The sequence below is a fragment of the Parus major genome, chromosome 1A (assembly GCF_001522545.3).
Source record: "Parus major isolate Abel chromosome 1A, Parus_major1.1, whole genome shotgun sequence".
Taxonomy (NCBI): Eukaryota; Metazoa; Chordata; class Aves; order Passeriformes; family Paridae; genus Parus; species Parus major.
Window position 1 is genome coordinate 42,308,511 of NC_031773.1, and position 15,391 is coordinate 42,323,901.

Here is a 15,391-nt window from a genome sequence, read left to right on the forward strand (position 1 = left end):
CTAGATAATTTCCAGGCATGTGTTTGACTCGTTATTTTTCAGAAACTTTTCATTTGGTTATAGCTCTTCTTAGTGAAATTCCATTTTCTGCCTTCTTCCAAAGGTTCGGTTTTGTTGTTTCATCTGGCACATTGAAAAACTGTGATGAAGATAGGACAAGGTAGTTTTATAGTGCTGAAGCTGGCTGGTCTGGAGTGTCCTGGGCTGCCTGCTCCACTGGGGCTGAGCACACAGCTCTAACCTGGTCATGTCTCCCAGACAGACTATCACAAACATCACTATCTAAAACCCAAATGAACATGCACCTCTAATCTTTGGAAGTACATGGAACTAAATGCACAGAATAATGTTCAGGGTTTTAGCTTAAACCATACACACAGAAACAAAATGTGATTCCACCAAATAAATGCAGCCAAAGAGGAAAGAGAAGGAAGCTGGAGAGGTCAAGAGGACCAGACTGGACAGCACATTGCACAGAAGCAGTAACACAGCAATGTCCTCCCTTTCCCTCCTGCTTTACAGCTGGGTTAGGTTACTCCTTTACTTATACAGACTCACTTTAGTTTAGAGTTCTGTACTCCTGCTCATTGGTGGGAATACCAAATTCCAACAAAACAAAACAGATGCTCAGGTAATGGCCTAAGCAGGTAAACATGAATGTTAAGGGTTTCTATTCTCTTTAGAGCAAGGACAGTTGGAAACACAAGGCTGACCAGAAACACAAACCCTGATGCTACCTTCTGAGCACTACTTAGTTTGGCTCATTTGTAGTTCAGTCCTGCCTAAAACAGCTATATTTTCTGCATAAAAGAATTGTCTTCTGCTAGATGTCACCTAAACCTGTACAGCATTATCCCTATCCCTTTTACTCTTCATGTCCATTACCTTATGAGTCACACACTCTTCACTTGTTCATAACAGTGTGGTTTGGTAAAAACATTTCTTCTTATTTGTTATTTTTCCAACTCTGTGCCATTCCTATTCCTAATACTTGCCCCAAAGCAAAATATTCAGCAGAACATATAATGTATATCCAGCAGGAGCTGCTGTGTAGTGTTCTCTGTCAAAGACACAACTGCAGCTAAGACTGTTATTCTTGAACTCAGGTAATGAAAACAAGAGTTTTCATCACCAGCTTCGTTATTGCAAGGAACACTAATTTCTTATTTAGTTTTTCAGCTAATACCAGTTTGATTGTCTAGGTTTTGCATAAATATGCACACAACGTTAATATTCCATGGTTTTAATCCATCCTCTAGGACATTCTTCTTTCTCTTCCAAGACATCCTATTTTTTTATCTTTTTACACTGAAAAAGAGAAGAATTAGGAATTCTTTTCCTTAATTAAGTATTTTCTATATTGCATCTAGATTTTTTTTTTAAAAAAAAAGGCCCTATAAGCCTGAAAATCCACACTGGCACCAAACTGAAGTAGAAAGCTTTTAAAAATGCTTTTAAATTTTCTTTCAAGACAGAAGCAAGATTACAGTGTTTTTCCTGGCATGCCTTGTCCCCTTTGAAATACGGAGACTATTCTTGATAAGTTCTTGTTTTCCTTGTATTTTATTTTAACGAGATGTGTCCTTTGGGAATGCATCATTAATCCCTTTTCATAGGCTTGCTCTATCATCTTACTGTGGTATCTCTCCAGTGCCAAGCATGCAATGTATATTTTTGTTAAATGTTACTTAAGTGAGGTTCAGAAATTTTCACAGACCCACGCAAGTGTCACAGGCTTTGACACCAGATGTAATATCTAGTGATAACCCTAGAACAAAAAAAAAAAGTGTTTTCTGCAGGAAAGCCAGGTAAACAAGTGTTGGAGCTGTTGAAATAACACAAAAACCTTCTTAAAACAGACTCATTGAATTCAATACTTAACTTCTCAGTTATGAGATGCTCAGAAATGTCAAAAGTCCCAACACCCTGTCCTAACAGAATGCTGCAAAAAACAGTTTCAAAAACTTGGCTGACAGGAGATAAAGGAATGTGGACACATGGATGGAAGTAAAAAATGTGTTGGTAAAGATGGGTGCATTTGATCAGAAAACAGTAACAGTGTGACTTTAAAAATCTGTCCCCTAAATTTCACAGTATTATAATTTTTAAGCCAATATCAGGATCCTCTAAAGGGCCAAACTGATAACCTTACAGTGATTAAGCTGCCTGTACTGAACAGATACCACAGATCGTGAGAAGTCTATGCAATACATTGGTCAAATACAACTGTAATGACTGCTTCAAGGCTTTCTAAAGCTTAAATGTGTTCATGGATACTGGCCAAAAGGAGAAACAAAGAGCTATGTAGGCTGTTTGGAACAAATCATTACATTAGCCCTCACAGATCCTTTCAGTTGTGAATACAGTTTAGAGGTTAAATTTTTTCTAATGTTTAAAAAAATTCAAAATAAAATTAGTCTGCACTAGCAGAAAATTAAAACCTTGTCAAGGATACTTCAGGATATTCAGTGAATGTGACAGACAAACAGTTCATCCAGCTTGTTGGCAGCTCATGTTCAAATCCATTATTGACACTCATCTATTTTTCCACAGCACTTGAGGACCTCCTGAACAAAAAAGACCTGAAAAAAAACAAAAAAAAAAAATTACTTCAGAAATGGTAATGATCTCCACTTGTAGTTTCAAACAATTCAGTTTCTCTTCTCTTATTGTTTGATGCAAATATAGCACAGAGTACTATATAGCAAAACTATATTCTCAGCTTCCCTTTGATACAGCTTTCTGGACATCCACAGCATATGTAAATCATGTGCGTTTTCTTGCTTGTCAGTTCCAAGTTCAGACTGTCTTGGAATTTTGAAATATTTATAAGAGAATTGTATCATCCTATTGCATCCCTCCAAAGCTTCATTTCCCTTTTTTCCCCTCTTCTTCCCCAAATAAACAAAAATTAATAGTTATTGTTGCTATTCATGAAGAGGATGAATTCCAGGGTTATATGACATGGCAAATAAACATAAAAACTACCCTTCTTCTTATGCAAGCCATACATACATTATGCTAAATTTGGTGTAGAGAAAGCAAACCTCTCAAATTCTTGGCAACCTAATTCCATCACTGCTTGCAGGTGAAATGAGATGACTGGTAGTGATACAAAGGCTGAGAAGAAGAGGGGGTTTTAAATTACATATACTTGGTAATTCATTGTAGAAATTAAGCCTAATAGGTACAGCTGCTTCATGGCTGTGAAGATGTTTCACATGGCCAGCACTGCCCTTGACAGCAGGTGGGGTTTTGGATAAACAGTATCAGGAAGCAGCTAGCAAAAGACAAAAGAAACACTCTTGGAAAAGCTATGTTGGAATTTGATCAACATGTTTTCCAGACAGCTCAGCTCCTAAGAGAAACACAGATTACTTCAGTTCAAAAACAATATCCAGCTGGGGAAAAATCCCAGAGATAAAAAACTACACAGCAGTAATGCTTGGTCAAAAGGGCTTGAGCCACTCTAATCCTTGTGTGATACATATCAGCCGCTGCTTCAGTTTTAGCACCTGAAGACCCAGTGTTAGACTTCAATCTGGAAAAGAATGAAAGAAAGGAGAGGGATATCCCACAGAAATACTGCTTCCTATGTGGGTTCCTCCTGGGAGCACTCTAACTGGGGTCCTGCCATCCCTCTCACATGTTGCAGAGTCAGCAGTGCAAGACTGCAAGGGCAAGATTCAGCTGCTGTGGGAACCACTCCTGGATGGGTGCAGGTCTAAGACCTGTTTTTAATATGTAGGATTACTTCCAGTGAACCGCTGTTCCTAAGGGATTCAGAAGTTTGGGACCCCAAACACTTATTTGAAAAGCTGCCTGCAGAGAGAGATAGGATGAGGTAAAACAGACAGTAGCTTCATTCTGCACATGCAGCATGATTATCCATCTCCAAAGAAAAGCTCTGCAAAAAACAGGGCTTTCTCAGACCAGTTTCAGATTTCTGGATGAGTTTCCACTGGAATTATCCCCAGACAAAGCTCACTATCTTCTACTCTGAATGTGAGTCACACACATACATACAGAACCGCGTGCAGATAATATAACTATTTTAAAAGGGGCCAAAAATAATGAGAGCACAAAAGCCCTCTTTACAATGAATGGGAGAGAGAAAACCATATCTAGCAGATGACAATTCCACCAGTTAATGCACTTCTGGAAGACATTCAACTCTGTGATGTGCAGCATATAAGAACCAAAACAAAACTTACATAACATTGCATTACATTGACATAGTTTTCTAGGTAGACGCACTGGCTGGAATTCATATAAACATATCCATGGAAAAATAATATCTCATCCACATGTACAAGATTTACCAAATAAGAAGAAGTACCACAGCACTTGGCAATTATCATAACATGCACTTCATAAAGTGTAGCTATGAAAAACAATATCCAGTGTTTCCTAATAGGAAATAGCTAATATGGGTAAAAGTGGGTTTTATTCCATTGTCTCCTGCCTTGCAAGGAAACAATCTTATTCCATGGATACTACACAACACACCTCACACAAATCTAGGCTTGGTAGCACTCCATATTTTGGTTTTGATACAACACCAGGACATGTTTCACATTGTCCTAATTTTTACTTTGCTCCATGTAAAGCTATTTCGGAAGTATTTAAATCTCAGCCTCCCAAACAGAAACTTTAATTAACATTTCAGCTGTGAAGACTATTTTTAAAAGAGTTATAGTGCATCTCTTATCCTGCTAAGGAAAAATTCAAAACATTGAAACTGCATATTAAACATTACAAAACAGAAAGTGAAGGTCACTAGCAGCCTCATCTGTAAGCATGTGTAAGTATTTTTGTACTTGGTAAGTAAGAACTAAGCAAAGCCTAACCAAGGCATTTGTCAGCAAACTTGTATAGTTGCACAACACCTTGGAAAAAGACATAAATTAACCCAGCCTTTGCTGAAAATTTAGAAACATTGCTTCCATTATATTTCAGAGTCTGCAAAATTTTTAAAAGGATTCTGAATCAGATCTTAGTGACTTCAACATAAATCCTTGATAAAGAGTTGAGCAAAGCATTCTTCTCTTCTTTTCATATTTTGCTTTTGTGGTGAAAAAAAAAGGCATGAATTTTTTCCAGACACCTTGATCTGAATAGATTAAAGGAAGAAACTGAAGGAGTGCCTGATATTACAATAGACTCAATGTAAAATGAATTTTAGTTTCCCAGCCTTCGATTGTTCCTATTCAATCCAGATACCTATGCTTCTTCCAGCCCTTTTATTTTTATTGCTATCACAGCAATCTGCTCCAATAATTCTCTCAAGCTGTGTCTATCCTGCTGTAAAAAGAGAATGTAGGCAGGCAGAGTGGGAGAGCATCACCACGTGGTCCAGTAGGTGCTGCCATCTTGTAAGAAACTGTACAAGAAAGTAAATAATAAAATTAATCCTTAATAGTGGTGCTTATCCATGACTTTGCACATCCTTAAATGACTAATTACAAAGTTACAGGCAAAAACATAACTAAATTTCTGTCCACATGACCTTTTTATGAGGGCACAGTGATAGGACAAGGGGCAATGGCTTTAAATTGAAAGATGGTGTGTTTAGACTGGATAGTAAGAAGAAATTCTTTACTGTGAGGGGGGTGAGGCAGTGCAACAGGTTGCACAGAGAAGTTGTGGATGCTCATCCCTGGAAGTGTTCTGGACCAGGTTGGATGGGGCTCTGAGCGACCCAGTCCAATGGAAGGTATCCCTGCCCATGCCAGTGGGGTTGGAACTAGATGATCTGTCCCTTCCAACACAAAGTATTTTATGATTCCAACATCTTTTCTAGCAATTAAATAATTCCTCACTTGCAAAATTGCTAAAAAAAATCAAGAGAGACTCACAAATCCAGTTAGCTGAAATAACAGAAATCACAACTTCTACACCTGCAACATCAGGCTGAGCAACTATCAGAAATAAGGGCGTGATGGTGGCTCTGAGACAACAGCTTTAGTGTCTGGAGCAGCAACAAGACTGCACCAGAAGGAATCATGAGGAACACAGACACACTGATTTTGGAAATCACTGAGACTTATCACAGCAAAATATTATTCAGAACTGCATGATCATAAATGAAGTTTTCATAAGCATTTAGGAAATTACATTCTAGTTAATTCTTAAAATTAGTTAGATCACAACCAAAGGTACTATCCTTATTTCAAGACAAGAAAGATGAAGCGGTAGGTGTGCCACCAAGCACCTTTGTTCTTTGTCAAATCAGGAGCACACTCCACAGAAAAGTGTGTGCTTCACTTTCAGAGAAATGTCTTGATGCATCTTAAGCTGTAAAGGAAGAAATGTAAGTTCCTTATATATGTTTGAAGTAGAAAAAAAAAGATCAGAACTCCCTAAACATACTAGCCAATCTGTCCAAAGCTCTGCAAAAATCAAAATATTTTAGGACTAGAAGGCACTTCACATTTAAAATGACACCTAATTTATTTCAGGGAAGCCTCTACAACTTACTGTGGGAGGAAAATCATACAAAACATTTACAGTTGGAGATGCCTGAGATGCCAGAGATGAAAAGTTCCCAAGAAAATCCAAAAAGGGCTGGCAAAGCCAGCTCCTCAAAATTGCTAAAGTAATGCTAGCAGCACTTCTGTTATTACATAATGGATTTTACAGGTATTCAGCCATTATTTTTTCAGGAAGAATCAGAACTATTTACTGTCTTATGAAAGTTCCAGATGTGGAAGGATGTTAATTTAATGAGTTTTCAGCTTTATAGTTCTGATTTCAATCATGACTGACTAATTAGCCAGCTTTATCAGTTGAAAGCCAACTGTTATCTTACAGAAAGTTATTGAAACCATTTTTAAAATATCTCCATTTGCTCAGCCAATCTAAATATCAGAATTTTTTTATATTTTTTTTTATTTTTTCCCAGAATTGTAGACTTTGATTTAAATTGTTTTCCTGGAACTGAAAATCAATGCTATGTGCAAGCAGGGTATTAAACATGGTTTAACATCAGAGCAAGAATTGCACCACAACCAGCAAAAGGCTCTTGTAACACTGCATCCAAGCCAATTGTGTATTGTCCCTTTCCAAGACCTCTGCTGTTCAGAACCTTTTCAGATTTGCACGACATTCCTGTTGGACATATTTCAAAAACAGTGTTATAATGTATAGCTCTTCACTATAATTAAATTTATCCATTTTTAATGAAGAGAGAGATAGAAACTTCTGCTCTAAATTGTGTTTTCTCTAGTTATAAGCATAATTCCACCATTTTTGAGGCAGAAAAAGACTCCCAAAGGCCACTTGTGCCCCTTACCCTGGATGGATTCCCTTCTTACATAGTCTTCCCTTAACTTCTCTTCTTGTTCTGCTCTCAATATGAATATTTTTAAAATAACTTTTGAAGGGTTTATATTCAAGACAAACTTGGTGATTTTCTGCCATGAAAAACATTAAGTACAAAATTCAATGTAGCTTCTGAAAAGAATGTAACTGTCATTACAATATATAACTGTTTCCTTTTTCCCTTCCCCTCCCTTTCCCTTTCCTCTCTCCCCTGCCCTTCTCTCCCCAAACCACTCCTAATCACACTGTTGCTTTACCTTACTATTGTGATGAATGGTGAAACTCTTTTAAGAGTGACTGTCACACAGCACATCCACACAAAATTTTGCCATGCTATCTCCTCCATCCAGATGCAATGCTATTTTCACTACATCTTGGAAGTGGGTTGAGATTAGGTCAGTTGGTTAAAGCATAGTGCAAATAATGCCATGGGTTAAGAGTTGGACTTGAGGATCCCTGTGCATCCCTTCCAACTCTGAATATCCTCTGACATTAGAGTGAATGAACAACTGTTAATGACAATTGACACAAAACTATGACTGTCTTTATTGTTCATGTTGGTCAGTCTGATAATACTGCTCTGACTATACTAAAACAAATGAAGTTATATTAAATTACTACCTGTTGCCACATCCTAAAACTTACATAATTAAGGTTTATGAGCTGCTACATGGGGAATCTTTGAATTTTGAAGCCTCTTCTCACCAAAAAAACCTGCAGAACTTTCTCATGGATTTCATTTACAGAAAGTAGAGGCAGATGGGATGAGCTGAGTAAATGTATTCGGCAGGATTCATGAAGTAATATACCCAAAGATAAAAAATGTAAATTAGTTTTCTTCTTTTTATATTAGAGTCATATACTTCAGTTCAATACTTTGTTGATAGACTCAGTGTAGTTCTTTGTGGATAGACTTCCTCCACGTGCCCTCTATTTAGGGAAAATACTTATTATCATTCAAAAATAACAACTGATCTTCCTTGTCATAATTTCACGGATAGATAGCAGTTTTCCTGAACAGGACAGAACCACCAAGCATGTTTGTTGGTGGGTTTTAAAAATCTCAAATCATAGTTATTACTTTTCCTGATACTGGTTTTTATTCACACACTGACTCTGCTTCTTGCTTACTGTAGATCTTTGGTCCTACTTTTGTCTGTGGACTTGCTGATTCTGCTGTCTCCGACACTTTGGCACTCTGTCCTGCTCCACCTTCTCCCCTGAGTTTCCTTCCTCTCCTCCCTCTAATGATTGCTTTCCCTAAATTCCATTCATTAGAGAGGTCAGGAACAGACAGCATCCCAGCCACATGTGAAAGTGTTTTCTCTGCTTCCCATTTTAGGATAATCTCTGTTGCAGATGTTTACAAGCATTACCTGTTTGTGAATTGCTAGTGTGCATTTGCTCTAAAATAGGCAACAGAGTGTAAGAGTATTAAACTGCAAAACACAGAGACAAACAGCAGAAATTGCCATGTTAGTTGTTACAGCTGCTTGCTACACCTATATTTAGCATTGTCTGGGAATTGACAATTCCCATTCAATGGTGATTTTTTTTTTAGTTCTGTATACTTCATCAGATTTCCATCTCTCTAGCTTAAATTTTCCATCTGGACATCTGCTTTGAGGCAGTATCAGTCATAATGGAGCAACAATGTGTAAAAATGAATCCAAATAAAAGTCTGCTTTGCCCACATTTTACTCATGTTAGAGAGTGAAGGTAAACTGTTTCTCTGGGAGTTTTTGTAGCCTCATATTTGGAGATAGAAGTTTGAAGCTTAGCAGGGAATAGCCTGATATAAGAGAACTTTTTCTCACATACATGGGAGGAGGGGAGTCATGGAGGAGGATCGCCTGGGACAGGAATCTTAAGGATTGAGTTTTGGAGGAGTAAAAAAGGTCAGAATGAAGAGGAAAAAGCTGTCAATACAAGGCAGAGGGATTGAAGTCCTCTAAGATGTGGTTCCCTTCCGAGAAGGCATGTCACAATTCTGCTGTAGCAAACATGACACAGGCAAACAAACTCCCTACACTCTGGGGAGGGCACACAGGAAGGGTGGGTCCATGTCCAGTTAATCTAATGGCTTCAGATGGCTCTCACAGGCTATCCATATAATTGCCATCTTGGTGCAAATGCTTCTTAGTGTTTAAAAGTCTCATAAAGTAGGCCTTGTACTATGAAATGTTTTCTATGCCTCTTTTAAGCCCTGTGAAGTGGCACAAAACAAACCTGTCACAGAAAAGAAATCTGAGACTACAGAAAAGAACAAGGAAATCACGCCATTGTTTGCATCACCCTATCTTCATTTCCCCTGCAATACAATATATTTGCATTACAATATAGTTTTTCAGGAATTTTCAGTATGTATACTGCAGGAATACATACCATTGGTTTGCAAAGACCTTGTACCTCATTCAGTGCACACCAGATCTTACACAGAGATGCCTTCCAGAGAGCACTATTGGCTCTTCAGGCTTGCTTCTTCTTCTGCAGAAGTTGTAAAGCATGTGGTAAAGTAGATTTATATCTTCCAGAACAGAAAGGATCATTCCACAGCTGAACACTTCCAAGAATAAATGGATGCTATATTTGTCTCTGCCACAGACTTCCACAAAAGGTACTTCGCAGACCTGTGTTCTTTCAGAGATATGTACAGCTCCTTAGTACATGTAAAGAGTGAAGTCCTTGTGCTTAATAAATCCCTTGTCTGTGCTTGTTTTTCAGCCAGTCTGCTGTCTTGTCCCCAAGTACCTCAACCAGAAGCCTGAATCTCTGCTACTCAGAACACAGGCCAACCAGAAGACTCAGATCTGCAGATGGCTGAACTGGCATGTCCTGACTCCCAAAAATGTGGGAAGGAGTCAGAGTCTGCAAATCCTTCAGCCCCACAGCTAGAAAGAGCAGCCACACTTAGATCCAGATACCTCTTCTGAAGAAAGCAGAATAAGGAATGCATTGTTTACTTTTATCTACCTAACTGCAAAGTCTTAAGTAGAGACAAAGTACCCCTTGAATTTCCTGCACCTGAAACCACTCTTATTTGCTCCTTCTGGTAAACCTGGGCAGCCACTGCATGTGAGTCATCCTGTAGCTAAACTACACTTTTTCTCTCTTTTCCAGGGTCCTAGGTGCACCAAGATTCCTTACTGATGTTGATGAAGCTCACCTGGGGCTTCTCCCACCACCCTGCCCAGGGCCTAGGATTCTATTTCAACTCAGTTCAGAGTCATCAGTCCCCGAGCTAGAGATGCCACTGGAGTGCCAGTCCCTAGCCCTGCCTCTTACCTGGACTTCAGATCCACACTGTAGTCTTGCCTCCAGCCCTGTCTCTGGCCTCATCTCCTTTTGTTCACAGACAGATACCCTGGATGAATCCTGGATCTGGGTCATTACTCCTCCAGTCTGGAGCTGTTGATGAAGCCTGTTACCAGTACCTTGATATGCCACTCATGTTTGGGTCTCAATGGAAAGCACCCCATTGGTTAAGGCACAGCCTGAACTGTGGTGACTGTCAGCCCTGGGGTCCCTGTCCCACAAAGGAGAATCCTGCTAAGGAGTAATAGACAGCCTGCACTTGAGTTCATTTATAACACACTCAGTCTCCAGCTAAGAAATTGGTCAAGCTGTGACAAGAAATCATTCTCCAGAACACCAGGTTAGACAAGCACTGCCCAAGTTCTGCCTCTCCTGGACATAGGATATATGCCTAATTAAATTCCCATTTGCTTGTTCTTCCATTTTATAACTAGTGGTTCTTCCATTTTATAACTGGTCACTTACAAGAGCCAGTGCTGACTCTAAATCTATGAGAGCCAATGTTCTTCCTTCATCTCCCACATTACTCCCCTTTCTGAAGAGTACAAAGTATCATTAAAGCACCTTTTACAAAATGTTTTGGCAGTGCATCAGATCCCTCCAACCGCAAGCACCTTTTCCTTTCAGAAACTATATCTGAGTTGGACACTGACACCTATAAAAAGCACTCTCTTGAGTGCCATCTGTCAATGAGCCTTCAGCAAGGCTATAAAATAAGGGCACTGAGAAACACATGCCAAAACACAATGTACGTCAGTTTGAGCATCTACAGAAAATATTCCCCGTGATATAACCAGGGCAGAAATCCTATATGAGTCCTCAGCCTCTTTTGCGTCAGCCTCCTATCAGAGTTGGCATTCAGTGTTGGCTTTCCACCTTTTTCCACCCGTCAGCTTTGACAAAGAGAATTTCATCTGCCTCTTTGCCAGTTTTAACACCAGAGTCAGGATGCTGAATGGCTACAATGAGTGCAAACCCTGTGATGAAGTTTGAAGTAAGTAGAGACAATGTTTTCCTGGAAAAATGTATTCAAAGCAGATGTAAACCTGCTGAACCTAAAGCATGAACCTACAACAGGACTGGTGATAGGAAAAAGGCCTGATAATTACCATGTAGGATGCTCACCCCAGCACTGTTACTAACATGCTGTATGACCTTGAGCTATTTCTCTCTCTGCTCACCTCTGCCCTTTTGAACACCTTGGCTACTCCAATAAGAAAGTTAATGCTTCCCCAGATACCTTATTTGACTGATCCTGTTAACTTCCCAGCACATTTTACAAGGTGCAATCACTTCCAGTGAGATGGGACATTCCTGCATGGTGAATCCACATCAGGCAAATATGCTTAGCTTGGTGGTGATGGCTGGCTCCTGAAAAGGGAGATGTGCATTCCTAGCAGTAGCAGCAGCAGTTTCTAACTCTGTACTGGCCAAAGGGCAAGTGCAGGAGGAGGTGTATGGGTGTCTGACAACTGCCAAAAATGCTTCCCATCCTCTCACAGACAAAGATGGAAGGCTAGATTTTGTTTTGTGGACCACTTCGACATAGCTGCAGCACTGCTAGAAAGTTCCAGATGGGGACACCTCCTGTGGCTGACTGAGACTGAAAAACAGGCCACTGCTGTGGAGGAAGACCAGTCCAGCCCTGCAACACCTCACCAGACTTGTGAGACAAGGGCAAACTCACCTGGCACTAGACCACGAACTAAGGCATCCCTTGGCCCTGAAGGGTAATGTCCCGTGTTCATCTGTGAAACCCTGAAAAAGACAATTCTCAGGGAGATGCAGCGAGTGTGGGGGGAGCAGGGGAAGGCCCAGGGGTAGCCTCCAGTAACCTCAGCAACAGAGCAGTGTGAGGAGAGGAGGTACTGAAATGGCTGCTAGGGACAGCAGGCAGTAAAGTGACAGAACTAATAAGCACATTTGACTAATGATCTTGATTGCCAAATACATTTCAAAAAATCCCATGGGAAGCTCTTAGAAATAACATTCTTACTGAAGATGGTGCCTATTTCTATATCTCTTCTGACTGCAAAGAATGCTTCATTTTATTTGTATTCTTAATACTGAGTGAGCAAATAAGGAGTCATGAAGCAGAACAACCAAAAACTGCCTCTGCAGAGACATTTATTACCCATACCATTTTCTCCACTAGTTTCATGAGGAGCCATCACTGGGAAAAAAAGCAAATTACTAGGCTGGCACTTGCAGGTCCCAAGACCTTTCCTCTGTGAAACTAAGAATGTTAGTGAGAGGATATGATATACAGTGACATGTCTCTGGCCATCATTAGATCAGGAGTTCAGGGTACAGAGAAGGATGAAGATAAGTAAAGAAAACAGTTTATAATCTGAGATTTTAAATTAGAAAAATTATATGGTATAAAATTAACTATTAAAAACCAAACGGGAAAATAATTATTTTGCGTTATCTCAAAATTTCTCTTTCCTAAAATAGATACTTTAGATATTTTAAGATTTGCGGCTTCTCTTATCTCCTGTTTTGCTAATAATAGCATTAAAATAAAGAGTCAAAAAAGAAAAGACGAACTGGGAATTCAACCACTAATCCCAAAATAGAAAAGGGAAAGATGTTAATCTTGTTTCCTGATATGAAAGGTCCCAGGAGGAAAGACAGAAGGCTGAAAAAAAAAGAAAGGTCTCTTCCTTCCGTGACGTTTTTCGTATTTTTTCCATTTTTTTGAGACCAAAATAGTGTCAAAATCAAATCCTTCTCCCCAACACTTTTGCATTAAAATAGCATTTTCTAGTGGAACAGTTCTGTCAAAATGTCATGACCAACTCTATTCAGCAACTTCTGTTGCTGTGGAGATCTTATCAAGGTTACAAATACAGCATTAGAAATAATATTTTCTCAGCCAAGCTGCTCCTTGCTTATCCAGCAAAGGAGCTTCTCAAATCCTTGCTCCCAAGAGCATTCACCTGCGAGGTGGGAGGGGTAGGACAGCCTGAAGTGGAGATTGCAACACTTTTCAGGAAAGTTGAGTCATTTTGGGATATACCTAGCCTACTTAAAACAGTTATTCCTGGCTTTATTTTTTTAAATTTATCTTCCTTCCTACATAAACATATCTGGGAATCTCTAGGCTCTGAGTAAATGTTTGATAATGTTTTCCTCTAAAGGTAACAAGCCAAACTCTCCATGCCTATATCTGCCATTTAAGTTACAACTTCTTGTTTTTCCTCTGGAAAGAAAAAAATCCATCCTGTCTTTTTATGGTTTCAGTTTATATTGTCTCTATCTCTGTCTATTTTTAGGGATCAGGGAATGGTAGGCAGCAGATAGCTGTTGATACCAGGCAGTGCTGAGTGAGAACTAGGCTCCAAGGATGGTAATTAAACTGTATTTGTCAGTAGTGCTTCCAGCTGAAGTATAAATCACACCCATCTAGACACAGTCTAGAACTAATTAGTCTAGAGACTAATTTAAGTTTCTCAGACAATGATATAGTCTTGCCTGTGTTTGTACACATGGATGTACACAGCTCTTTACTCAAGTAACCGTCACTGGCTACATCACCCCTGACCTGATAAAACCAATGAAGTAGGGTGTTTAAAGCAGTGTCCTTTATATCCCTCAGAGAAGTTACTCTGGGTCATATCTGTAATATGAGACAGACCCACATTTTGCTTTCATTCATTAAAAAGAGGGCTGTCTTTTTGAATCCAGACATCCCTTGCTCCATATCTTTAATGACAGCATAGTTTTCATGAAGCTCCCTGATTACTTGCTCCAAAATCAGATCCTCTCCACCTATCAGAGAAATGTCCTCAGTATTCTTTGCCCTCAATGCACCCAGTCCCACATTTTCTGGTCTACAAACCTTCAACAATATGGTAAACTCTCCTCTAAAGCAACAGGAAATAGACCCAGAAGTGCCACAGCCATGGGACATTAGGCACTCATCCAGTATAAATTCACTCTGCTGTTTCAAATGCAATAAGGCAATTTTGTTGGATTAATTTTCACCTGGAAGATTTTATGCCAGATCAAATACTGCCCATCTTTGCACGGCTTCTCTAAAGTGTGACTAAACACACAAAGCCAATATCTACACCAAAATGCATTCAACAGAAAGGGGATCATATGTGCACCCATGACTTGGCTCGGGTTTGTTACCCCTGTGTGATCCTGGAAGGGATATGTTGGGCAGGAACAGTCATGGTACCAAGACTGGGGGGAATTCACAATCCATACAGAAGTGAAAGATTCTCCCCTGGATTGTGGGATCATGATTGGGTTTGTGGAAACTCCTGTTTAAGCCAGAATCACTTTTGGTTTGCTCTGCCCATAAGGCTGCAGGAAAGGGCCCACACCCCAGTAATGCAGGCTAACTGGTTGCACCTTGAGAGTTTGACACCAGTCCTCTAAAGCAGGGCAGTTTCCTCATCCTAATGAGATGTGGACTGGACCACTCCTTGGTGACAGTATCTGAACTCTTCAGAGAATATCTATAATGATTAACAGAGTCTGTCATTCCACTTGCAAAGCTATTGATGATAGGCTTATCACTCAAACATGTCTTTAGGTTGGAGAATTTTTAGCCACTTGTGGTTTTACAACTTTCCCAACCTTTGGCCATGCTATGCTTAAGAAATTCAATAAAAATGACTGTTTCAGCAACACCTGAAGATAGGAAGTAGAGAATAACCAATGTGCTTTCAATACCTTAGTGGTCAATAGTGTAATAAAAAACTTTAATCTGCTCACAGTGTGAACCTAGAATGCTCTC

At 39.5% G+C, this 15,391-nt stretch overlaps 1 long non-coding RNA gene across 4 annotated transcripts in view; it reads right to left on the bottom strand.

Annotated features, from left to right (window-relative positions):
• LOC117244462 overlaps positions 1-15,391 on the bottom strand; it is an 87,486-nt gene that overhangs the window by 21,299 nt on the left and 50,796 nt on the right. For all 4 annotated transcript variants that reach the window (XR_004497630.1, XR_004497629.1, XR_004497628.1 and 1 more), the window contains exon 4: positions 2,442-2,582. This is a non-coding gene — a long non-coding RNA (uncharacterized LOC117244462). The remainder of the gene's footprint in view (positions 1-2,441; positions 2,583-15,391) is intronic.